The 27,757-nt window shown below is 43.6% G+C and overlaps 1 long non-coding RNA gene across 1 annotated transcript in view; it reads left to right on the top strand.

The window, feature by feature from the left end:
• LOC144584457 (uncharacterized) overlaps positions 1–27,757 on the top strand; it is an 855,455-nt gene that overhangs the window by 481,521 nt on the left and 346,177 nt on the right. The window lies entirely within an intron of this gene.

The raw sequence follows: 27,757 nt of genomic DNA, 5'->3' as shown, positions 1-27,757 counted from the left end.
GACTTACATAGACACCTTGATGAATGACCTAAAGCGAAATCTAGAGCTGGCAGCAGAAAACCTGCAAGCGCAGAAGGTCAAACAGAAAACATGGTATGACCGCAAAGCTAGAGAGAGGCACTTTGACCCAGGGGAGGAGGTGCTTTGGCTTAGGCCCTGCAGAGAGAATAAGCTGCAGCTCAAATGGGCAGGACCATATAGGGTCATTTCCAAGATGTCAGACCTGAACTACCTAATAGAGCAAGAGGAGAACCAAGCAAGGAGGGTGGTTCACGTGAATGCCCTAAAACCCTACTACCGAGGGGAACAGAGGGTTCTATTTGCTATAAAAGCAGCTGAGAGTGAGGAAGCTGAATTACCCTTCTGGGAGGGTAGAGGGGAAGTAAAATACAACCCAGAGGAGGTAAAGATCAGTCCTGCACTCACCCAAGACCAGCAGCAAGAATTAAAAATGCTGCTTAATAAATATCAACAGGTATTTTCCAACAAGCCGGGGATAGTGAAGGGAGTGATGCATCGGATCCACACAGGGGATGCACCCCCGCAGGCAGTATCCCCATACCGAGTAACGGGACCCTATAGGGACAAGGTGCGGAAGGAGCTGGACGAAATGCTGAGGGAGAACATAATCGTCCCCTCTTCTAGCCCTTGGTCCTCTCCAATAGTCCTTGTGGACAAGCCTGATGGGAGCATTAGGTTTTGTGTTGATTACAGGAAGTTAAACCGTGTAACCACTCCTGATGCCTACCCAATGCCCAGGCTAGACAACCTGATTGAAACCATAGGGGGTTGTCGGTTCATCTCATCATTGGACCTGGTAAAGGGATATTGGCAATTAAGAATTGATCCCAGGGATCAAGAAAAAACTGCCTTTTGCAGCCCTTTTGGTCTCTATGAGTTTCGAGTCCTGAGCTTTGGTCTCAGAAATGCACCAGCCACATTCCAAAGGCTGATGGACCAGACCTTGGCAGGGCTCAGTGACTTTACAGTGGCCTACATTGACGACATAGGGATCTTCAGTAATACCTGGGAAGATCACCTGATACACCTGGAGTTAGTGCTGCAGAGGTTAAGTGCAGCAGGGCTAACAGTAAAGGCCAGCAAGTGTCAGCTGGGTAGCCCAGAAATAAAATACTTAGGTCACATGGTAGGGGGAGGAAAGATAAAACCCCTGGAGGCCAAAATAGAAGCTGTTCGAGATTGGCCTAGACCCACCACCAAGAGAAAAGTCAAATCATTTCTTGGGTTGGTGGGCTACTACAGAAAGTTCATCCCGAGGTTTAGCGAGATTGCGGCTCCGCTGACCGATCTGACGAGGAAGACGGCTGATGACCGCATCCCGTGGACCAGCGACTGTGAGGCGGCGTTCCAGAGGTTGAAGGAGGCGTTAATCAACTATCCTGTCCTGCGTGCTCCAGACTTCGACCGGGAGTTTATCATCTACACCGACGCGTCTAACAGCGGGGTAGGAGCAGTTCTGTGCCAGGAGGATGAGAATGGTGACCAACATCCAGTGTCCTACCTGAGTAGGAAACTTCAAAAAGGTGAGAGACATTTGGCAACCGTGGAGAAGGAGTGTTTGGCCATAGTCTACGCGATCCAGAAGGCCAAGCCTTACATCTGGGGAAGACATTTTATTCTGTGTACTGACCATTCACCATTGCAATGGTTAAAGACAATGAAAACCCACAATAGCAAACTTATGAGGTGGGCTTTAAACCTACAGGACTATGACTTTGAAGTGAAGGTGGTCAGAGGGTCAGTGAACTGTGTTGCTGACGCCTTATCAAGAAGACCTGAAGACTGAAGACGGCGAAAGAACATGGACTATATGTATATAATGAAGACAAAAAGTTAAAATGTACCTGGTTTTAAATTGGTTTGTATTAATAAAGGTAAAATTGATGTAATGCATATGGTAAATGTTTGAAATGCCTATTTGCTATGTTTAACTTGGAGTGTAAATATATGTAAGTATTATATGGTATGTATAACTGTTTTTGTGTATTTTATACAGGTTGTTTTTTGGTGAAAAGCACGTTAGCTTTCCCCCTACAAAACAACTTATAAAGAGGGGAAACTTATAAACAACATAGCAAATAGGCATTTCAAACATTTACCATATGCATTACATCAATTTTACCTTTATTAATACAAACCAATTTAAAACCAGGTACATTTTAACTTTTTGTCTTCATTATATACATATAGTCCATGTTCTTTCGCCGTCTTCAGTCTTCAGGTCTTCTTGATAAGGCGTCAGCAACACAGTTCACTGACCCTCTGACCACCTTCACTTCAAAGTCATAGTCCTGTAGGTTTAAAGCCCACCTCATAAGTTTGCTATTGTGGGTTTTCATTGTCTTTAACCATTGCAATGGTGAATGGTCAGTACACAGAATAAAATGTCTTCCCCAGATGTAAGGCTTGGCCTTCTGGATCGCGTAGACTATGGCCAAACACTCCTTCTCCACGGTTGCCAAATGTCTCTCACCTTTTTGAAGTTTCCTACTCAGGTAGGACACTGGATGTTGGTCACCATTCTCATCCTCCTGGCACAGAACTGCTCCTACCCCGCTGTTAGACGCGTCGGTGTAGATGATAAACTCCCGGTCGAAGTCTGGAGCACGCAGGACAGGATAGTTGATTAACGCCTCCTTCAACCTCTGGAACGCCGCCTCACAGTCGCTGGTCCACGGGATGCGGTCATCAGCCGTCTTCCTCGTCAGATCGGTCAGCGGAGCCGCAATCTCGCTAAACCTCGGGATGAACTTTCTGTAGTAGCCCACCAACCCAAGAAATGATTTGACTTTTCTCTTGGTGGTGGGTCTAGGCCAATCTCGAACAGCTTCTATTTTGGCCTCCAGGGGTTTTATCTTTCCTCCCCCTACCATGTGACCTAAGTATTTTATTTCTGGGCTACCCAGCTGACACTTGCTGGCCTTTACTGTTAGCCCTGCTGCACTTAACCTCTGCAGCACTAACTCCAGGTGTATCAGGTGATCTTCCCAGGTATTACTGAAGATCCCTATGTCGTCAATGTAGGCCACTGTAAAGTCACTGAGCCCTGCCAAGGTCTGGTCCATCAGCCTTTGGAATGTGGCTGGTGCATTTCTGAGACCAAAGCTCAGGACTCGAAACTCATAGAGACCAAAAGGGCTGCAAAAGGCAGTTTTTTCTTGATCCCTGGGATCAATTCTTAATTGCCAATATCCCTTTACCAGGTCCAATGATGAGATGAACCGACAACCCCCTATGGTTTCAATCAGGTTGTCTAGCCTGGGCATTGGGTAGGCATCAGGAGTGGTTACACGGTTTAACTTCCTGTAATCAACACAAAACCTAATGCTCCCATCAGGCTTGTCCACAAGGACTATTGGAGAGGACCAAGGGCTAGAAGAGGGGACGATTATGTTCTCCCTCAGCATTTCGTCCAGCTCCTTCCGCACCTTGTCCCTATAGGGTCCCGTTACTCGGTATGGGGATACTGCCTGCGGGGGTGCATCCCCTGTGTGGATCCGATGCATCACTCCCTTCACTATCCCCGGCTTGTTGGAAAATACCTGTTGATATTTATTAAGCAGCATTTTTAATTCTTGCTGCTGGTCTTGGGTGAGTGCAGGACTGATCTTTACCTCCTCTGGGTTGTATTTTACTTCCCCTCTACCCTCCCAGAAGGGTAATTCAGCTTCCTCACTCTCAGCTGCTTTTATAGCAAATAGAACCCTCTGTTCCCCTCGGTAGTAGGGTTTTAGGGCATTCACGTGAACCACCCTCCTTGCTTGGTTCTCCTCTTGCTCTATTAGGTAGTTCAGGTCTGACATCTTGGAAATGACCCTATATGGTCCTGCCCATTTGAGCTGCAGCTTATTCTCTCTGCAGGGCCTAAGCCAAAGCACCTCCTCCCCTGGGTCAAAGTGCCTCTCTCTAGCTTTGCGGTCATACCATGTTTTCTGTTTGACCTTCTGCGCTTGCAGGTTTTCTGCTGCCAGCTCTAGATTTCGCTTTAGGTCATTCATCAAGGTGTCTATGTAAGTCACAACGTCTTGTGGGTCATCCTGGGTGATCTGCTCCCAATTTTGTTTTATCAAATCAAGGGGCCCTTTCACCCTTCTCCCAAATAAAAGTTCGAATGGACTGAACCCGGTACTGGCTTGTGGCACTGATCGATAAGCAAACAAAAGGGATTGCAGCTTCTGGTCCCAATTGTTTGGATTCTCTGCCAAGTAAGCCCTTATCATGCGCATCAGAGTCCCATTGAACTTCTCAGTTAACCCATTACTTTCCGGATGATAGGCAGTGGTTTCCTTGTGCTTAATTCCACAGATTTGCCATAAGCGTTTCATGAGCTTTGACGTGAACGATGTGCCCAAATCTGTGATTATCTCTGAGGCAAATCCCATCCTGGACATGTACCCCACCAAAGCATCTGCCACTGTGTTAGTTTCAATATTAGTCAAGGGTATGGCTTCAGGATACCTTGTGGCATGGTCCACAATTGTTAGGATGAACCTGTTCCCCCTCTTTGTGGCCTTGGGCAAAGGTCCCACAATATCCACCCCTATGCATTTGAACGGAGTGTCAATCACAGGCAAAGGGCACAACTTTGCTTTGGTCCTGTCGCGGTTATTCCCCTGCCTTTGACACACATCGCATTGTTTACAGAACTCCCTGATCTGCTTCCCTATGTCAGGCCAGTAGAAATTCTGTGTGATTCTCTGCTGTGTTTTGTTGACCCCTAAGTGTGCAGCAAACATGTCAGAGTGCCCCCTTTGTAAGATCATGGGGCGATACTTTTCAGGTACCACCAGTTGACTTCTGATCCCATCTCCCCCTTTTGAGATATTCCTCAGGGTTTCTCTATATAAAATCCCCTTTTTCTCCAGAAATCTCACTGGGGTTTCAGGTGTTAGCTGGGCGTCCGTCACCTGTTCAAAACACTTTTGGAGAGTGGCGTCTGCCTTTTGCTCCTGTCCAAATCTGCTGTCTGTGGTTAAGGTTTCCACCACAGCTTCTGAACTCCCCTCTGCTTCCGTCTCTGGCTCATCATTACCCCCCTGAACTGTCCCTGTGGTGGCTTGTGAGCGTGTAATCACTAGCACCCGTTTCACATGTTCAGCCAGGTCATTTCCCACGAGCACGGCTGCTGGCAGAGTCGATGAAATTGCTAGGCGCCAAGCTCCCCTCCAGCCTTGAAAGTTGACAGGTACCTCAGCTACTGGCAGAGAGATTACCTGCCCCTCAATACCTGCTACCTTTATGCTCTCATTTGGGATTATAAACTCCCTAGGGATGATATCTGGATGGCACAGGGTTACCTGGGAACAAGTGTCCCGCAGCCCCCTATACTGACGGTTAAGTATTCCTACGTCCACCCCGGCTGTCTCAAACAACTGAGAATCTGTTTTTATCAGCAAGCAGCGCTTTACCTCCACAAGAGGACCATTTTCCTCAGCCTGCTCAGCATAGGTAGCTGTTCCAGACTGAGTAGCCATGGCAACAGGCTCCCTCTGTGACACTGAGCCTTGCTCTTGCTGGACACAGAACACAGCTTTTGGCTTGGTCCCACTAGAATTCTGAGGCACCATTCCTTTTAGCTGCTTCAATTTCTCACACTCTGAGATCAGATGACCCTTTCCCTGACAGAAATAGCATTTTCTGGTGTATTTTGATTCTCTCTCCTCTTGTTTGGGTTTTCCCTCCAAAATCTGAGGTCTTAGTTTCATGTCTGAGGGCTTCCCTTCACCATGGGCCCCTCCCCCTTGCTGGCTTTTCCCTGGTCCTTGAGAGTACTTGCTGTAGGTTTCTTTGGGTTTACCTACAGATTTCCCCTCACCCAAGGGCTTTCTTATTTGGGAGATAAAATCCGCGATTTCTGCGGCTGCTGCCACAGATTTCGGTTTCCTTTCCCTCACCTGGAATTTCAATTCCCCATGCAGAACTGAATAGAACTGTTCCAGGGCTATCAAGTCTTTAAGCTGTTCATAGGTCTCTGTTCCCTCCTGCGACAGCCATTTCTCAAGCAGCCTCACCAATTGGGCCCCCACTTGGGTAAAAGTCTGTTCTGGCTTCTTGGTGAGGGACCTGAACCTTTGTCTCAGCTGCTCTGCATTTATCCCATGTCTTGCGAACACCAGTTTTTTAAACTCTGCAAAATCTTTCATCCGTTCCTCAGGCATCTCGGCATAAACCTCAGCCAGGCTACCACTGATTAAAGAACGCATGATGGTCATCTTCTCAGTTTCCCTCACTGAGAAGTCCACAAACGCTCTTTCCACTAAGGAAAAGAACACCTCAGGACAATCTCCCTTGTGGTACACAGGGAATTTCTTCAGGTCAGCTTTAGACAGTTGGCCTCCCTCAGAATCCCTATTGTTATTATTGTTCTGGTTCATCAGTTCCAGTTTTCTTAATTCAAACGCCATTTTCTCTCTCTCCAATCTTTCTTCTCTTTCCAATCTCTCTATTTCAAATTGCCTTTGTTTCTCTCTTTCCCTTTGCTCCATTTCAAATTGCCTTTCCCTTTCCTCCCTTCTTTCTCTCTCTAATCTTTCCTCCATTTCCCTCACCCTCAGCTCATGCTGTTGGGCTAGGAGTATTTTTCTGAGTTCTGGGTCCTGCTCTCCTGTGCTGTCACCTTGCACTGAGCCAAATTCCTCCTCAGAACCTTGGTCAATCTGGGGGTCTTTCACTTCACTCATTTCTGCTACTTGGCTTCGAGTCAAGGGCATAACCCCCCCCTCAGAACAGGCTGCTTTAAAAAGTCAAGCCTCAAAATAAAACGACCACTTTTTTCCTTTTTGCCTCAGAACCAGCTCTCCCCAGAGATTGCTGCTGTTCTTCAGCACTAAATTTGCAACAGTATCGAGTCAGAGCCTACCCCCCTCTGCTGGGCCTCTCAGCTGGCAAGCTAGCTCACTGTTGCTACGCAGTTTTGCCTCAGCGTTTTCCCGCCAAAATCAGGCTGCCTCAGAGCACCTTAATCTAAGTCTCCCCAGTTGGCACGTTCTTCTACTAGTGCACCTCCCCGTGAGGTACACCTAGAAGATTACCTACGCGCCTCAGACTGTCCCTGACTAGACCCCCCTTGCTCTGGGCACACTTGCCAAGGCTTTGCTGGACTGCTGGACAACTGGACCAGTCGTATCCCACCGCTGCCACCAATCAATGTGACAAACCCAGACCTACTGGGATATGTCACACAGTTACACTAAGCTGCCACCAACCATTCCCTGTAAGAAGTCACACAGACCAGGGATGGATTTTTCAAACAAATAAAAGGATAAGGTTTATTTAAATACACACAGGGAAAAATAAGCAATCAGGTGAATAAAATAAAGTAACGTGGCTTATTTTCACACACACCAGCATACAGTTTGGTTCACCTAGAACCTTTAACTTAAAGCACAGACCCTGAACCCATCAGTTCTGGCTAACCAACAGACCCCTGAACCTTTCAGGTTGGTACTCTGACACACAGTAGTACCCTGTCAGACACCCAGACTCCCACAACAGCTTCTTCTTCCCCAGCTGCTGCTTCGTCCCAACCCAGTGTCTCACAGTCTGTCTCAGCATCTCATCTCCACCACACAGGCATCACATATTTATACAGTACAGCCCCTCCTCCTGATGTCCCGCCTTCCACTCCCCATAGGATGGAACTTTCCCTCCAAACCCATGACAGACAGGTAACATCAGTGCTGTTATGTAACAGGAGGCTACAGGAAAAGCAGGAGTTTTCCTTCTGAAACAGGAAATGTCTGAGATATTGGGAAATTAATAGTTACTTGGGGGACTAAACCTACATGCATGTATGCTTGCTTGCTTTCCATCTGCCTAACTTGTAAGTAAACCAGTGGTGTTGCCAAGTTTTTAAATTAGGGAATTAGAAGAGTGAAAACAGTTTAAAAGAACAGTGTTTTGTTGTTTTTTTAACCAAAAATTGTTATTAAGTCAGTTTAGCTCTTAAGTGCAGTAATGTAGAATTTTTATTGATAAGCACTGAAGTCTTAGTGAGGAAACAAGCAAGCAGATGCATATGGATGACAATGTGTGTACACACGCGCACACATGCACACACACACTGCTAAAAGTATGAGGAAGGAGAAGGGGAAAGGAAGGAAAGTAACTGCAGAAAACCAGACTGCCAAGGAAAAATCTGCAGAGCTTTCTGAAAAGTTAGAGAAATCGCAGGAAAAAAAAAGTTCAAGATTTTTCTCTGAAATCCCACCAAGAATAAGGCCATTCCAATCAAGATTGTGTTTTCCATCCCTTAAAAAAAATACATACCTATGGGAGATTGGTTCAAAGATACACACGCCTTGCAGATGCTGAAAACCACAGATGATAGCAAACACTATATATAGATGGTAGTAGAAAAAAAAATCCAGAAAGAGTATTTTAACAATGTGTTTACCAGAATTGGCCACTAGAGGGAGGTAAAGACCACACGATGTATTCTTCAAGAACAAGAATGTCTAAGCATGGTCTCTGGTTCCACCAAGTGGCCAGTTTGGGGAAATAAATTGTGAGACTAGTTGTTCTGGGTTTTTCAGGCTCTTTGGCCGTGTTCTGAAGGTTGTTCTTCCTGACAGTTCACCAGTCTCTGTGGCCAGCATCTTCAGAGGACAGCAACCTGTGAGAATAGTTATTTCTGGTTTTTTTCTTTTAATATTGTTAATGTTTTCATACCACAAATATGTGAAACCATGGGTACTGATCCTGCAAATATGGGGGGATTCTACTATACATTATCTGATCATCAAAAGCACAATTAATTTCTGGCACCACTTTTTATTGGAAATTTTGTTGTTGTTTAGTCGTGTCTGACTCTTCGTGACCCCATGGACCAGAGCACGCCAGGCCCTCCTATCTTCCACTACCTCCCGGAGTTGGGTCAAATGCATGTTGGTCGCTTCAGTGACACTGTCCAACCATCTCATCCTCTGTCGTCCCCTTCTCCTCTTGCCTTCACTCTTTCCCAACATCAGGGTCTTTTCCAGGGAGTCTTCTCATGAGATGGCCAAAGTATTGGAGCCTCAGCTTCAGGATCTGTCCTTCCAGTGAGCACTCAGGGTTGATTTCCTTCAGAATGGATAGGTTTGTCCTCCTTGCAGTCCAGGGGACTCTCAAGAGTCTCCTCCAGCACCACAATTCAAAAGCATCCATTCTTTGGCGGTCAGCCTTCATTATGGTCCAGCTCTCACTTGGAAACTAGACACATGAATATCTCTGCCTCCTGAATCTCCTTCTACATACCATGCTCAAGACACTGTGTTAGCAATACCCCCTTATCTTCTTCTTGCACTGTAGTAATGTAGGTGATCCTGTAAATGAGTGACCTCTGAAGAAATGTCCTTTCAATTACAGCCATGCTCTAATCTTGCAAAGTCAATACCGTGGCTTCTTTTATTGAATGAATCTGGCCTTCCTCTTTCCCTGTTGCCATCAGCTTTTCCTAGCATTATTGTCTTTTCCAGTGAGTCTTGACTTCTCATGATTTATCCAAAGAACTCAGTTTCATCTGCCTCAGTTTCATCATGTTAGCTGTAGAGAAGGCAAGCATTGCCATATGTTAAAATTAACTTCACAGTGCATGATTATTTATTACTAACAAGCAGTAGATACTCTTTCAGTATTGTAATAAGTAATGACAAGTTATGGTTGGTTGCTTTCAACACACTAATAAGCCGAACAAGGTCCCTTTAAAAACTAACTTAAAACATATTGCCAAATGAAACAGTGTTTTCCTTTCCGGTTGGCCTCATGTTCTCAAGTTACCACAAAATACCTGCTCTTTAATAGTAGATGAACAAACAGTCAATTTCTCCTCACCATTGCTGGCAAACAAAGATTGACTGTTTTTAATGTACATTTCAATTTTCAGTCCTTTAGCTGGCCATGAGGGAAATATAAGAGTCCGAACCGCTTAGCAAAATGTTGTCATTATGTCAATACAACAGCATTATAATAGAACATTCTTGTCTGTTCCAGAAGTCTTTTTTTTCCTAAGGCCTGGAATAATTTGATACATATTTTATATAAATCTATAGTTTAACTCAGTAGGAAATATTGTTATGGTTGGTTCAATTACGATGATTATAAACTTGCTTTCGTGATCATTGCAAAACAGCATAAGGCGTGCAGGCAGGTTTTCTCCTCCGCTATGAGAATTTTTCTATTTGTTTAGTCATTAAGTTGTGTCTGACTCTTCGTGACCCCATGGACCAGAGCACGCCAGGTCCCCCTGTCTTCCACTGCCTCCCAGAGTAGGGTCAAATTCCTGTTGGTCACTTTGATGACACTGTCCAGCCATCTCGTCATCTGTGGTCCCCTTCTCCTCTTGCCTTCAGAATTTCCCAACATCAGCGTCTTTCTTTCTTTCTTTCTTTCTTTCTTTCTTTCTTTCTTTCTTTCTTTCTTTCTTTCTTTCTTTCTTTCTTTCTTTATTTATTTATTTATTTATTTATTTATTTATTTATTTATTTATTTGATTTATACCCTGCCTATCTGGACTACCAGACCACTCTAGACGGCTAGAATTTTCCAGGGAGTCTTCTCTTCTCATGAGATGGCCAAAGAATTGGAGCCTCAGCTTCAGGATCTGTCCTTCCAGTGAGCACTCAGGGTGGATTTCCTTCAGAATGGATAGGTTTGTTCTCCTTGCAGTCCAGGGGACTCTCAAGAGCCTCTTCCAGCACCACAATTCAAAAGCATCAATTTTTCAGTGGTCAGCCTTCTTTATGATCCAGCTATCACTTCCATACATCGCTACTGGAAAAACCATAGCTTTGACTATGCGGACCTTTGTCGGCAAGGTGATGTCTCTGCTTTTTAAGATCCTGTCTAGGTCTGTCTACTTTCCTCTCAAGAAGTAGGCGTCTTTTAATTTCGTGGCTGCAGTCACCGTCTGCCATAGTTTGTTGTGGTCCACACAGTCAAAGGCTTTTGTGCAATCAATGAAGCAGAAGCTGTGAGAGTACTGGAAGTCAAACCACTGGTCCAGCAGGCTCTGTATTGACCAAGCAATGGAGAAGGCAGGGACCTGAGCAGGGAAGATCACCAGCGTGAGGGCAAGGCAGTGCATAGTAACTGAATGGCAAAAGCCAAACACAGCTACAATTGTTGTAGTTCTGCTTCAGCATCCATTCCCAGAACCACATGTGCACGTGTGTGCATGTGCACACCTGTGCATGCATACACACACAGACACACACACGCCTAGAAACAGAAGTCCACTTTATAGAATATTCTCCAAACTTTTTCCGTCCTCTTTTTTTTTCTGTTCCTGATGGCTGCTCCTTCCCCTTCCTGTCAACGCCTTGGAATGACACCAGATACAGGGCGCTGCGAAGGAAGCAAAATGGCAGCCAGATTGGCAAGATGGTTGCTGCTGTTGCCACTCAACATGACAGCTCAGAGAAGAGACACACATACAGTTCCACTTTCAAAACGCATGCTTAAGCCATCCTTCCCTTTTTCCTTTCATTGCACTTCCCTACCCTGCCTGCTGTGTTTGGAAAACTTGTGAACAACCACTGTATGAGGACAACTGCACAAGTCATTTCTGTTAGGTGACCACTATCAGTCCGTCCAATCAATAAGTTTATTACATTCATATGACCTGTTCAGATACACATCAACAGACTTACACACAATATAAAAAACACAGGAAGTTTTTTTTTAAAGCAATGACAAGTTATCGGACATCTTCCAATAAGTAGGTTCTTCTTCATATTACAACAAGGAAAAAGTTCACAACTTAAGTAGTAGCATAAGGATTCCTGTCAGACGAACAACACTTGTATGTTCTGTGCTGTCAAGTCGGAACCAGCTTAGAGAGACCCTACTAGGGCTGTCAAAGCAAGTGAGATCTTTAAGGAGTTTCCATGGCTGAGCAATGGGATTCGAACGACGTTCTCCAGAGTTCTACTCCTTCACTCTGTCACTGCACCATACTGGGAAACAGCACATAAGTGACTTCTTCCCAGGATAGCCTTGAAATTTTTGCGAAATGGGAAAAAAATTACACGATTCCTTATTTGTTCCTAGAACTTACAGGATAGAGGGACATGAGATAAAAATTCAGGAGCTCCAGCCATGCATGGACAATATCTCTCTTGATGGGGGAATTCATAGAAACCTTCCCCTGGAGCAATGCTGAGGATAGAACATTGGATCTAGCAAGCAAAAATGCTCCGTGAGCCTTGGTTGTTCCAAGAGTTGTTGAATCATTATCTTCTAAGCACTCAGGAAGGACCGGGCCATGTCCAAGCAACATGACGGACAGTTAGCAAGACAGGGCCTCACTGCGTTTAATTGCTAGCTCACAGTCTTCAGTTCCAAAGGATTTTGGCCTCTCTCTCACTCCTTCATCACTGCCCTCACCCCCTTTTGTAAAATAATTCTGAATACGAACAAGGAAGGCCAAATGTGTGCTAAGTGTTTTTGCTGGTGGTGTTGTTTTCTAAAAATCCATCCTGTATTCTCCACCCCCCCACACACATTCCTTTGCACCTTTTAACACTTTTTTCTTTCTTTTTTTGCTTTCCTTTTTCTCACCTAGGAATTATATTTTGTTCACACAACAGCATCTGCACAGAGCGTTGGCAAATCAAGCTGTACTGCTGGAACGCCGCCATGGATGCTCTGAGGCTGCAATATGGTGTGCCAAGAATGCAGAGAGACGAGCCAGGAACTGCCACCGCCACCCCACCTCCTCTCTCTCTCCAGCTGACTCTGCCACTCAGTGAATGCCACTCTCTCTGTCCACCCACCAACTTGTAAATGGCTGTCATTATCCTGGAATAAGAAAGACTCGGACAACCCAGGTTCGCTGTTGCCCTGGCTCCAATTCTGACAAGGACTGAGCGTGGCCATTTCTTATCTGTGGCCATCTTGATATCTGCTCAGACAAAACAAACCACCAGTCTCCTGCACGCTAGAACTGATGCTGAGTTGCCTTCGCATTTCTGAGGGGGGGGGGAAGGTCAGGAGAGGTCAGTGTCCAGTTGAAATGTCTTCAGGGAAAAAACATCTTGTTGCTTCAGAAAATGGGGAGGTTGTATTTAAGGCAAAACATTTATTCTCCATTGGACATGAGAGGAAGGCATTTTGACTTAAAACAAGATGGCTGCTTCTTGACCACCAGGCAATGTTAGTAAATTCTTCAAACGCAAACTGAAAGGAAATTTGTCCCATTTTCAGTGGGTAAATTTGATAGAAGTGGGCAGGAACTAAAAACAGCTATTCTCATGACAAAGAAGAGTTGTTGCTGTTTGCTCTATACTGTAGGTGTTAAAGGTGAGGATCTTATCAGGGGGGAAAGAAAGGTGTGTGTGAAGCATTTTGATATCACTGAGATGTTTCCCAAGACTGGCTGTGTCTTTTCTAGTCCCGAAGCAAAGCACATGCATACAAACACAGAAGCTCAGAGATGGCACCAGCAGGATTTAAAAGACACACACAAAAAAAACCATCTGATGCTCATAGATTTACAAATTCATGCAACAAGGCAACAATACTACAGTTTATTCCCAGTACTACACATTTTACAGCAATATGTAGGGGGGGGAGCAGGAGGGACCACAGAAATGCACCATTTTAAAAAGAGACCTCCCCCCTGCCCTATTGCCACCATCTTGTGGCATGTTTACAGCATGGAGGAAAAAAATGTGAATGTTTATTGAGGAAGAACAAGGCAAGGCAGGATTTACACCCCAATGACAACTGTAATCCCCCCCCTTCCATCACTTAGTTTCTTGTGTTTTACCATTTTGACTTTCCTCATCGCTCTTTTTTGTTTTGATATTGTTTGTTTTAATTCTTGGTTTTATATTACTTGGACTTTAAGCCACCCAGAGTAGATTCATTTAGAATCTAGATGGGCGGAGTAAATGATGAATGAATGAATGAATGAATGAATGAATGAATGAATGAATGAATGAATGAATGAATGAAAATCACACTCATATATTAACAGAGATTCGAAACTGGATTTTGAAGAGTTAGCACTTGAAGCCCTATACATGGATAGATGACACCAGGCATGCTTTGGGGCCGCAGAAAAGGTTCTCTCCTGAAAATCTTGAAACCTGGGAAGTGTCATATGGATAAATACTGTATGTAGTCCTTCAGATAGCCTGGACCCATATGGCACAGGGCTTTATAGATCATGATGACTGATACTTTGAATTGGGCCTGGAGATGAATAGGCAACTAATGGGCTAGTAAAACAGCAGGATTACGTGTTCCCTGCACTGAGGGAGATCAGATGTCTCCAGGAATGGGCATTAGCTTTAGTTGTACAAATATACTCCTCGACAATGTCAACATATCTTTTAAATACCAATTGTATAGATATAAATGGGCCAACAGCTTGCATTCTGCCAATTAGAAGCATTTTTGATCAGGATAAATCAACTGAACACTAAAAAATCGAAAGCGCCTGTAGGTATGTTTTGTCAGTAAGGGTGGCAGTTGCCTCACATCGGTGACTGTCACAACTTTGTCCTTTCTACTTTCCTTAATTCCCTGAGAGATTTCAAATGGAAAAATGTGTTCCTTCATTTTCTTTTCACAAGCTGGTTGTAGAGCATGATTTGACAACCGCTCCATCCCCAGAAAACACAGATGAAACATATTCACCAGTGTGACAGCATTTCTTTAGAGAGTTCATGGCTTTCTAGATTATTTTATTCTGAACATTCTGCTTTGTGCAGCTAGTGCCAGACCTAAAAGATTCTTGGTGTTTGTATGCAGGACCAGGAGGCAATCCCAAATCAGCTGCTAATGCAATAACCAAGAGAAATGTCTAATTTGCTTGTACCTTGGAGGCTAGGGCTTTCTCCTTCCCTAGGGCTCTGTAAAGATTAATGTTTTCCAAGGACTGAATTATCCATTATAAGGCCTGCATGTCTCTGTAGATGCTGATCAAATACCTCTATGTTAACCCTACTGAACTAGTAAGGGATATAGAAGGGGTCTGATGTATCCATTTGTTTGTATTTTCCTCCCAATTTATTTAACACTCTACTACAGAAGTAAAGAGTATTTTTTAAATTTTTTGTTCTTGTCAATTTCAGGGTCTCCCAGTGTTCTTGCCCTCTTTAAAGTACTAGGTTCTAAACAAATATTATAGGTATTTTTATCAGCATCCACACGACATAGCACTTGTCTCACATAGTGCAGTAACATTTTCTGTAGCTTTCCATGCTTTTTCATCTCTCATGATAGCATGGTTTATTTTTAGTCTTTCTTCGTTCCAGGAGTGGGAGAAGTTACGCATCAAGGGGATTTCTAGATGTTGTATTTAAAAAAACAAAAAACAAAAGATTAATTCAAACCTTTCTTGAAGAAAAGTAATTTTCTTACAGAAAGAAAAGGTTGGATGTAAATTCCCACAAAATCTCTTCTTCTTCCCAGCTGCACGAGAAGAAAGACTTTTGCTCCATCCAGAACATCCATACGTTGTCTGAATTCATGGAGACATTTCTAGGGATCCTGGTAGACAATTATGAATCAACAGCAGCAAAACAAAAGGGGCTGCTATACTAGGCTGTATAAATCCAATAATAGTACTACTCTGCCGTACTTTGATCCAACTTCACCTAGAGTACTGTGTCTGATTTTGAGCACTATATTTTAAGAAGGATATCAGCATGACTGAAATGTATCCAGAGGATGGCAAACAGAATGATAAGAGGTATGGAAACTAATCCCCATGAGGAAAGATTGTAACAATTTCACATGTTTAGCCGGGGGAAGAGAAGACTGAGGGGTGCAATAATAGCCATCTTCAAGTATCTGAAAGAGTCTTACATAGAAGATGGAGCTGCTTTGTTTTTGCAGCTCAGAAAGATAAGAACAGAAATAATGAATTCAAGTTACAAAAAAAGAGATTTTGACTAAACGTTAGGAAGAACTTAACAGTAAGACCTATTTGACTATGAAATCAATTACCTCAGAGGCTGATTGAAATTTTAAAGCTAACATTATATAGTCACCCATCAGAGATGCTTCAGCTGTAGATTTCCTGCCCTATCAGGAGGCTGCACCCAATGACCCACAAAGATGTTGCTGAGGTTTCTTGTCCTTTCATGCAAGTTCAGGCATGCAAGGATTTATATTCCTGCTCCGTACTCTGTGAATTCGGCCAGAATGATGGAGTGGTTAAGAGTGTCACATTAGAACCAGGGAAATCCAGATTCAAATTCTGACTTAGCTCTCAATTTCTTTGAAATATCAGACAAAACCAAAATAAAAATAAAGAAGACAAAAATGTTGTGACACTTTAAAGACTGCTATATTCTAATGTGAACTTTTGTGGACTTCTGCAGACAAGTTTTATGGGATGACATTGACTCAACCACTGGAAATCCCAGTTGTCTCCAGTTTCAGATGCCTATAAATTGAACAGAAACCTTCCCTGTTTTTTCAGTCCACACCCTTGGAACAATGAGGACTGGGAACCTGAATGTTTTTTTAATAAAAAAATTATTATCAAAATTCCAGTGGGAGCTGTCAGTCTCATGTTTAAATCCCCAAAGCCGTTACTAAGTTCACAAAGAGCAGAAAGACAATAAAGTCTGTGCCATTGACTAAGTCTCCTGCAGTGTAAAAGCTCAAAAGCACAGTCATAATGATAAAGGAGCCATCAAGGACCTTCTCAGCAAATGATTATAATTCAAGCTTTCTCTGTTTCTCCCCTCCCTTGGCCCCCTTTATGGTTTAAAAAAAGAGGCTATCTCTCAGCTCCCACATCAGAGAGCTCCTTGATCAATCTGTTGGTTTATCAGACATCATGGGGTGCCTTGATCAAACTCCTGATTGAGAAAGCACAGTTGAATTGTCATTGATATGAATGCTACCCATGCTTTCTTTTATTTCCCCTGGTGCAAAGTGAGGTCCTATAATCTAACAGTTAATGCAGACTTCTTCCAGAGCAACGAGCAAACTAATACAAGTCAGGGAAAGCATTTCTTTTCCAGAGATATGTCCATAAAATGATAGGCTTGTCTTAAAGATCACAAAGCTGGTTGGATAGCTCAATGGTTTAGGTATCTGACTGCAGGAGTTTGATTCCCCACTGGACCTCCTGGGAGAAGAGTCAGCCTGGGTGGCCTTGGGCCAGCTGCACAGTCTCAGGGTGCCCTCCAGAAGAAGATAATGGTAAACCACTTCTGAAATCCTGAAAAGGGTTGCCATCAGTCAGAATTGACTGGACAGCACATTATTATTAAAGATCATCAAGGAAATGGGGGAGAGGTAGATATTCTGTGACACAACAATCGTAATGTTCAATCTGCTGGTGAGCCATGCTTCGTCAGCGTGGGTCGCCAATGCCTCCTTCTCAGGATATCGCAAGATGCTGGAAGTCTCACAAGAGCGACCCGGGAAGGGAGGGGGGAGAGGAGTGACCTACGTAAGGGGCATTCCCCCCTCTCTTCGACCTCTTCCTTGCTGTCAACAGAAGGAGGACGGAGCTCCGTTGCTTGGACTGAATTTAAACTGTGTAGCTCCATTCGGCAGCTTGGATGATCTCACTTATTGGAAAGGGGGTTGCATCGGCACCCCCCTCTATGGTTTGATTCACCGGGTTTCAGCTCTTGAATCAAGGAGCTGTGTTTCTACAGAAGAATTTAATTTCCTTCAGTTTATTGTTGAGATGGGCAGTGGAGATCACGTTAGGTGGGGAGGCGTGGCCCTTCGGGCCTGGCCAGACAGGCATCTGGCAGCCTGAGTGCCCATGCTTTGGAATTAAATAGTATTAATAAATAGATAGATACATTAATTAATTAATTTGCATTGATTAATTAGACAGTATTGTATAAATATTAGGACTTATAGATAATTAATTAACTCCATATCAGGAGTGGGGGTGAATTGGAGTTGGGTTCCACCCATTAGGGATTGGGCAAATTAACCCAGTGGGCCTTGATCTGTAACAACAACAATTAATTAGTTAATAATATTAATATTAATAAAATAAATTATATAAAATTATTTACAAATAATAAGGAAATAATAGCTATATAACTGAAAGGAAGTACATTAAGTAAAATAATAAAGGAAAGGTTGGTAGACATAAGTCTTAGAGGAAGGAGCTTAGTTGAGCCCGAGCAGCAGCTGGAAGGGGCTTGGTAAAAGGGTTTTAGCTGAATTCTATATAGTAAATTTGTACATTATTAACTAATCTATTAAATGACACCGATCTGGGGTCGTGTAATATAGTTAATTGGTTGTTTTAAGCTGAGGCAAATGTAGTTATTTGGGATAAAGCTGCTTGAGGTTAGGCACCTGAAGGTTTGGGTTTGCGTGCTCACAATGGCTTCCAGAAAGGGCCAAGATAATAAGAATGGCAAGCAGCCTGCTAAGAAGTGTGCAGCTCCTAAAGTTTCACCTCCTCAGTCATCCTCCGATGAGGAGATTTGGCCCATTTGGCAACAGTTACAGGACAAGATTTTGGCTTTAGAAGCTGAAAGAGTGGCACAAAGGGCTCCACAGAATAGTGAGCCGCAACCACGCCGTTCAGCTAGAGAGGGCAAGAGCCATAGGAGAGCTAAGTTTAAGGTCATGGCATAAAATTTAATGCCTCGCTGATCAGCAGGCCACAGGGACATCCAGGAGAGGATCAGATGCATCAGCAGTAACACCTCAGCACCAGAGCGAGGACGAGGAACAAGGGACACTAACGCCAGAAGCTGTTGGGTCTTATGCAGTGCCTGGAGGTCAGCAGGAAGGAGTTCAAGAGTTGCCAACAGGCTATCAGTATGGCAGGAACATGACGCAGCACCACCCCTGCCATCAGGTGAGCTGGTGGTTGCACCAGACACTCTCCTGACATTGCCTGCCTGGCCCTGGACAGGCAGTGGTCAGGGTAGTTTACCATTCCACTCAACACATGACATACAAGGGTTTAGGGCCCCACCTACTCCTTGGCCTAGTACTAGTACATTGGTAGGAAGCCAGGCGACTCCCTATCCACAAATTACCTTCCCAGCACCACTGGGTTTGACAGCCAGTGCAGGGGTTTGGCACAGCCTTGGATAGCTCAGTCAATGTTCCAATACCTTGACATGATCTACAGGGCACACGTAGCCTTTGCAGAGCAGGCCTGGTTGCTTTATGTTGCATCGTTTCATATGGGAAGTGAGATTCACCCGAATTTACAATCTGATGAGCCTTTGCCAGGCCTCTGGCTGCAGTATATGATGCCAGCCAGGCCTAACTCGGGAGACAGGTTTGATAGTGGACATCTTATTGACAGAGCTGGACAGAATCTGAACCCCCGTGTAGGCATGGGGCAGGCGGTTCAACCCCGCTTGCTCTGCTGGGATTATAATGTGAAGGGTGCATGCTCACGTAAAGCATGTCATTTCAGACATGAATGCTCAGTGTGTGGCGGCTGGCACCTCAGCTCATTGTGTTTTAGGGCCAGAGTTCAAAGAAACAACAGCAAAGAGTCTGGGGGTAATAGAAAGACAAACGGTAGAGGGGGTCAACTTAACAAAGGGCCCCAGCCCATTTAAGATCTTGGTATCAGAGGCATGGTTGCAGGACTACCCCAGGTGGGCAGACACTGATTACCTTTTGGAAGGTTTTAAGACTGGTTTCAGGATACCAGAGGTAGGGGAGTGTAAGGCATTTTTCGCACAAAATCTGAAATCAGTAAAACGGATGGAAAGCATAGTGAAGAAGAAATTTTGAAAGGGAGTAAAAGAAGGTAAAGTGCTGGGAGTGTTTCCAAACACTCTGTTGCAGAACCTGAGGGTCTCGCTGCTGGGCATGGTACCCAAAAAGAAGCAGGGAGAGTTTAGGCTTATCCATCACTTTTCATACCCGGAGAGTGAGTCAGTGAATGATGCCATTCCTCCGGAACTATGCACGGCACATTACACCTCACTTGCTGAGGTGGTGCATGTGGTCTGTAGGTGTGGAGTGGGGCGGAGCTTGCAAAACGTGACATTAAATCAGCATTTCATATTCTCTCGGTTCATCCTCAGGATTTTGACTTATTGGGTTCTTATTTTCAAGGATTTTACTACATTGAATGGGAAAGAATTACACGTTTGCACAATGGCCCCTCAAAAATGTCCACCCCGTATTTGTGTGAAGAGAAATTGGAGGGACTATTTCAGACTTTGCCCTACAGAAGATGAAGCCCCCCAACAATTTTAAAGATGCACAACTCACAATAAGCTGTGTCTGTGGCACAGTTTTGTTATTTTTCTCCCAAAGGATTACTGGTTTTGGCATGGCTGTAATAAGCGACAGCCACGGGAACTGCTATGGAGCCTATCCACCATTTTGCTTCTTCCACAACCCTCACCACCTAGTAGTTCTAAGTTTTGGGTCCCCCGATGTTCTTGGACTAAAATTCCCAGAAGCCCTCACCACTAGCTGTGCTGACCATGATTTTTGGAATTGTAGTCCAAGAATATCTGGGGACCCAAGGTCAGGAACCACTGTTCTAGGGCACCAGGATCAGGGTGGAAGGAAGGCAGCTGCCCCCAAAATGGTGACGAGACTTTTAGAAAGAGTGCTGGAAAAAATATCCACCTCTTCGGGCAAAGGAGTAAAAGGAAGATCTCAGGATGTTTCTTTGTGGGGGGAAGTATTCTGAGAACTTTTGACTCTGTGTTTGTGATTCTTCAGGACTCAGCACCATTTAACCAACTGTTAAATATCTGCAAAGCCATTAGAGATACATGTTGTTTCTTCTGCAGGTACTTAGAGTTCAGTTCCTCCCCTGTACAACTTGAAGCACATATGAGGCAGGGCAGGGTTGGGCACAGCTCCAGGAAAAAAAAAGAGATGAAACAAGTGCTGTGTCAGAATTTGTCCTCAGTTTTCCCAGAAGTTCTATTTCACTGTGAAAAAGACTGCCCTTCTAATCTCATTTTCACAGCTTTTTAGACTGTCTTGTAATTTTATTTTTGACCATGTCATAACACTGCAACACAGACAAGAGTGGAATATTGGTTTGCAACCCTCCTGTGTTTTCACATTGTTTATTCCCTCTTTTTTTCCTGCCACATAAAATCTGTTCCCCCGTAATACCATTTAATTGCAAATAGCAGGAGCTGGTTCTCGAAGCACTCGAAAGCTAAAAGCGAGTTTTGCAAAAAAGAGGAGAAAAGCAGTTGTTTGACTGGCGCTCACAACAGCCATAGCTAGCATAACCAAGGGGTGCCTAGAATTTCAAACACCTGACTAAGGTTCAAGATAAATGGGAGCTAGGTAAAAGCCAGAGTGAAACACAGCGGAACAGGGAATTCTTAATAAAAATTGATGCCAAAAATAGTGGGATGCAATGGACAAACATTGAACAGTATTTTAGACCTCAAACCTCAATATATTACTCTTTCATTAACCCTTTCTTGCCCCCAAACCCACTAGAAAGGAACACAGTGGCCCAGAATGGCAACTTTCAGGTAGGAAAATCAAACCACATTCATATGAAGCCACAAATCATTCTTAGGAACAAGATAACAGTACCCATACTGGCCAGAAAATTGATATTGTGAAAAACTGCTCTACTCAGTGACTTCTGAATAGAGCAACCAACCAAATTCACCTGTCCCATCTGGCTAGAGGGAACTGATGCAAGCAGCCCCCAAACACCCCCAGGAACAACATCCTTGCACCTACTCCAAGCAGGAAAGCCATATTAGAAGAACTCCTTCAGAATGGATTCTTAGTAAGATGGCTCAGGGAATATAATCATCCGTTGTAGAATTAAAATGAAACAAAGCATAAACAGCTTGAAGGCACAGAACAACAGCATACTCCCTCAGAGTCTTCTCTTCTCCAAAATGATGGGAAGCCTGTCAGAAAGCATATAACCACAGTCTCTTTTTCTATGTGTGGGTTGTGCTTCCTGTGGAACGTCAGTGGTTGGATGTCATACTCCCATCTAGTCATGTGCGAGTGCTGAATCGGTTGCTGTCACTAGCTTGGAAGCTCCTCTTCAAGGATTCTTTAAATAATAATAATAATGGATTCTTCTCAACAGACTCGGAACAGGCCCCGGAATGTGATTCCTGAAGCTCTTTCTGGGCTATTTTGTACAATATGCTTTTTATGATTGGAATGGATTGGTGGGATGAGTGACTTTCACTGGGCTGTCCTGTTGCTATTCTGAGCTTCTCCCCACCTCCACCCCTACAATATTGATTTTTCTGCTTGCAATGTGTAGTGGAATATTGTCCCTGCAAACATTCTGTGGCTAGTTGCATCAGAATCCTCTAAGTCAGATGGGATGCCGGAGTTTTCTTAACTGTCCTCCTTAAGGGAGTTGACAAGTGTACGGCTACATGTTCTGTCCTGAGTCTGGTGCCATTCAGCATCTATATAAATGACTTGGATCATAGTTTTGTAGGGGCTTATCAAATTTCAGAGGATGCCAAATTTTGAGGGAGGGGGCGCTAATATTTCAGAAGAGAGAAATGGGATTGAGAGGATCTTGAGAGATTGGAGAAGTATGCTGCAAAAAAAAGCAAAATTAGTTCAGGCAGGGAAAAAAATGTGAAGTTATGCATTAAGGTAGGAAAAATCAATTGCACAGAGATAGGCTGGGTGACACATGGTTGTACTGTGTATGAAAAGTACAATCCAGATGCCTTACTAGACAACAAGCTAAACATAAGTCAACAGTGGATTTTACAATTCTGGGCTACATCAACATTCGTATAGCATCCGAGAAAGAAAAATAATATGCTCCCAGCAAAGAGCCCTGAGGCATTATAACAGGTGGAACAGTACACCCACGGACCCTTTGTATTAAATCCAGCATTCATGCATCTTGATTAGAAGTCAGGAAAGAGAATGAAAAACGCAGGCATGTGTTAATACAACCACTGCCACTGGAGTCTGCAGATGTAAAGGAGAAACAGACTGGAGATGAAGGCTATCTTCCATAGTGAAAATATTTTGCAGCCCAAGGCAAAAGACTGTTTTTTTAAGTTCTTCTCCCCTCCACAGGCAGTTGTGAACTGGACTTACATTTGAAGTTTACACCTACACTGGTGTTGTCAAAAGGCCCTCTGCAGCACCTGAGGGCAACCGGCTTGTTTATGGAAGAGACCGCATGGCTGGTGCATCTCTGTCCTCCAAAACAAGAGATTGTGCAAATAGTTGTCTGTACTTCTCTCTCCTTGAATTTGCTGCCTGGGGCAATTGTTACACTCTACCTAGTAGTAGGACAGGCCTGCCATTCTGTATGTTAATTACCTCTGAAACCCAGCGTATGATCTCTCAGTTGAATATCAAGGAGACATAGAATAGACTACACTCCACCAATCATTCCTCTCAGGCTACGAGGAGTGAATTCATCTAAATCAATGCAAAGGTTTGGTCCAGGAGCAGCAGCATCCAGGGTTTGTACTGTAATGACGGTAGCAGCCAGGTTGGACTGGATGCAAATGATGCTATCAAATGGATGTTACAAATCAGAGCATTGTCAAGGATTCTCTCCAGTGTCCCTGGAGAGACACTGTGTTCTTCTAGCTACGTTTTCTACCCTTCATTGATAAATTTCATCATACTACTAAGAGACCAAACAAGCTTCATCCAGCAAGATGCCATGCTTAGGAGCAATTGTGTCAATCACTAAGTGATAGATCCATATTGGAAAGCCAAAGAAGTTATTTATATTGGATAGTGCAGAATTCCAACATAAACCGAAAGGGTGCTAGCCAATTGGTTTTTATTTCTATTTGTGTTTGAGTATAGGACTGGGACCTGGAAGACGTGGGTTCAAATCTCCTGTAAACCATGAAATGGGTACTGTGATCTTGTTCCTAAGGATGATTTGTCATGAATTTCATGAGTTAGGTTGGAGGTCCAAAATATTGCCCTGGTGTTTATCCATTGCATCTCACAATTTTTGGCATCAGTTTTTTTTTTTTAAAAAAAAGCCTTATTCCATTCTTGCTTTCCCCTGGTTTTGATAAACTATCTCCATTCCCAGATGCCTGACCCTCAGCTAAATTAGAACTAGGAGTGGGATTTTTCGATATTTTGGTCCACAAATCCCATAATTCTCCAATTTGGGAATTCTGTTGACAGGCACTTTACAAGCACCTAAATGTGACTCATCTGGGAGAAAGGCCTCTAGGCCTAGCTCCACCTATCCTCCACTTCAGAGAGAGAGAGAGACCACTCTCCGCTCATATAAAGTCACAAACAGGAATCTTAAGTAGAACTAGGCCTTGCCAGGCTTCATAACCTTCCAGTTGAGGCCTTCCTCTGAGATGAGCCACATTTAGGCCTCTTTCAAATGGAACTCCCAAAATGGAGAATTATGGGATTTATAGTCCAAAAAAGTAAATAAAAAAATTAATTCCCTAGTTAGCATCATTTGCTTTCAAGAATTTCAGTAGGCAGGTGAATCCAGTTACCAAGGTCTCAGTATGACATCATAATTGCCCATACATGATTCCTGATTGCCTGATATCAAATAAAAACAATATTGAGCAAGCAGAGTTGGAAAACGATGTCCAAGTCGCAGGAGATTAGTAAGAAGTACCGCCCGTCAAAAGTGGGAAGTACATTTCAAGGATTCTAAAACTACAATTACTCCCCCTCAGAAAAACAAAAAAACCCTAAATGGGTGATCATTTGGCACAGCTCTAACTCAATCATTTGAAATGAGGTTGGCAGGATTGGGACGGGGGGGGGGAAGAGCAGTGAGAGACATCAAGTTGGTTCATTACATTCTGTCTCTTCCTCATTTGTGTCACTTGAATTTCCCTTGTACACAAGCAACCAAGCCTCACTAATTCATCAGCTGTTACTTTAGCAGGGATGTAAATCAATTTGCTGTTATGAAATACCTATAGAACGGGAATTGGGAAGTAAGTCTATTAAGCCATCCATCAAAAAAAGTGGAGGATCGCCTCCCAATAATTGAGGATGAGGGTGAGCATTGATTTAGAGGCAACAGATAGCTCTGATTTTTATCCAAGCTCTTCTGGGTGGCTGGGTTACCAAGCACATGCAGTAATATGCAGACAATGACAAACCACAGTTACACACACACACATAGAGAGAGCGAGAGCGAGAGAGAGAGAGAGAGAGAGATATGGAGAAATGGAGGAATGGAGGAATGGAGGAATGGAGAGGTATAGGTCTAGATGATATGGAAATACATATACAGTCGTGCCCCACTTAACGATTACCCCGCATTATGACGAATCCGCTTCACAACGATGTTTTTGCAATCACAACAGCTGATCATCGGGTTTTCAAAATGGCTGCCGGGTGCTTAAAATGGCTCCCCGCTGTGCTTAGGGACGGATTCCTTGCTATACAGGCATCGAAAATGGCCGCTGTATGGAGGATCTTCACTGGTTATGGCCACCATGTTTACTACTTGTATCAAGTTCATTTGTCTATAAAAGTGTTGCCATCAGGCACAGCTTTGTTCAAGGTGCCCTCCCACTTTGCAAAAGAACAATTTTGCCCCATTCTAAAATGGTTTAGTTTAACAACAGATAACATAAATAACTTTAGTTCATTGCCCTTTATGGGCAAATTGATCGAGCAACTGTTGGTGGAGTGTATCATTTAAGATTTCATTTAAATCTGTTTTACTTTGGAAGTAAACTGCCCAAAGTTCTATCAAGAACTTAGAGAGAAGAATGATAAACCTTCCTTCCTTCCTTCCTTCCTTCCTTCCTTCCTTCCTTCCTTCCTTCCTTCCTTCCTTCCTTCCTTCCTTCCTTCCTTCCTTCCTTCCCTCCCTCCCTCCCTCCCTCCTTCCTTCCTTCCTTCCTTCCTCCCCTCCTTCCTTCCTTCCTTCCTTCCTTCCTTCCTTCCTTCCTTCCTTCCTTCCTTCCTTCCTTCCTTCCTTCCTTCCTTCCTTCCTTCCTTCCTTCCTTCCTTCCCTACCTACCTCCCTTCCTCCTTCCTTCCTTCTTTCCTTCCTTCCTTCCTTCCTTCCTTCCTTCCTTCCTTCCTTCCTTCCTTCCTTCCTTCCTTCCTTTGGTAGCCAACCATTGTGAATATGAGACTCATTCCATCTGAAATACTCAGGAACTCCTGTCCACTTTCTGTTATTCAGACTCCATGATTCCCTAACAGTCTGCTTTCTTTTTAATTCTCCACTCCATGTACTAGTTGATTTGAAGCTTTCTTTCTCCAATTTCAGAATCCCAAGATAAATACAGACCTTTCACCCTTTTCAAGTCTCTGTCCAGCTATGTGGGAAGTCAAATCAATAGACCAGACACTCCAGGTTACAAACAAGTGTGTGCAAGTATATATGGTTTCCATGAATGGAAGTTATTTGTAACAACCCAATATGCACTCCTCTGAGAGCATTCTACACTGGTGCCCCTTTTGTTCCATTCCTTAACCTTTCCCTTCCCCTCTCGTTGGCTCCTGTGCCCTTTGTTCACTTCCATGCATCAGGTTAGCTATTCAGGCATAGTTCCATTTTTGCAAACTGTGGTTAGTCCCATGCAGTAGTAGACCTTAGTTTAGGAAGGGCTGGTGTTTGTTGCTGGCAGACAAAGCCTCTAGCGTTGCAGATTTCTATTATTACACTTACATGAACCTATCCAAAAGTGGTGTGTTACAAAGAAAAGCAGGTCTGTGCTTTATCCTTTAAGTTCTCTTTTTCCCAAGCTTTCACCAAGCAACTCTGCTTTGGAAGACAGAATACAATACATTTGTGTGATGTGTTTGTAATGATCTGTTTACACATAAAATATGTAGGTTGAGCAGGCACTTCAGAAATTGAGGACTTCTTGAGATGGCACATTTAGTGCTGTAAAATGCCAGCTATAGCATTGGTCATGTCACTATTTTTTTCTGTTATACTCACAGCATAAGGCTTTCCCCCAAATGATCAGTCAGTCCCTTTCCCCATGTCTTCCCTTGCATTTTTATGCTTGCTAATGGCATGGTTTATTTTGTCTTCGGTTCTGGTGCTGGTACTTTCCAAATACTGTATTTTTCCGTGTATAAGACGCCCCCATGTATAAGACGCCCCCCACTTTTCTAATCCAAAATTAAGAAATTTAAGTGGGGCTTAGCAAGTGTAGGGGGAAACGGATCAAACCGCTGCAGGATTGCTTTGATCTCTGCTTTCCCCTCCACTTGTTTTTGTTCTCTCCTCAGCTTACTTCAGTGTATAAGACGACCCTCAATTTTTAGTCCAAAATTTTAGACAAAAGCATAGTCTTATACACAGAAAAATACAGTAACTTAATTTCTGTATCAGTGAGAAGGCTTTCATTAGTGCACAGATATCATGGGGGCAAAATACCCTGGAAAATAAATTCCCCAAGAAAACAGGATTGCTAACATATTTTTCCAAGGATTTTGATGATTTCATGCAGAGAAGTAGTGTTCACAGATGAGGGGTTTTGAACATGCAGTTTTAGATGAGAATTCTGGTCAGCCCCACTCTCCTTCATGACCCAGCTTCACAGCTGGGGTGTGGGACAGAACCCAAAATAAACATCCTTTAGCACAGAGAGTGCAGAAAGCATGTGCTACCTTTATGATTACTTAGGGATTTATAAAATTGGAATGATGGAAACAAACACAAAAGGATTCTGCAAACAACACTAAGACCTGAAATACACACACCTGCACATATGCACATGATAGCCTCCAGAAACCTATAAGGAAGCTGGCCGCAATGTACATAGTAAAGGTAGTTTCTTTTCTGTCAGAGAGTTATATACAGGAATATATACAATGCAAAAGACATGTAGAGTAATTTCCCCTAGTTTGGTGCAATCCA

The sequence above is a fragment of the Pogona vitticeps genome, chromosome 11, assembly GCF_051106095.1.
Source record: "Pogona vitticeps strain Pit_001003342236 chromosome 11, PviZW2.1, whole genome shotgun sequence".
In the NCBI taxonomy this organism is placed as follows: Eukaryota; Metazoa; Chordata; class Lepidosauria; order Squamata; family Agamidae; genus Pogona; species Pogona vitticeps.
This window is presented reverse-complemented; position numbering and strand designations above follow the sequence as displayed.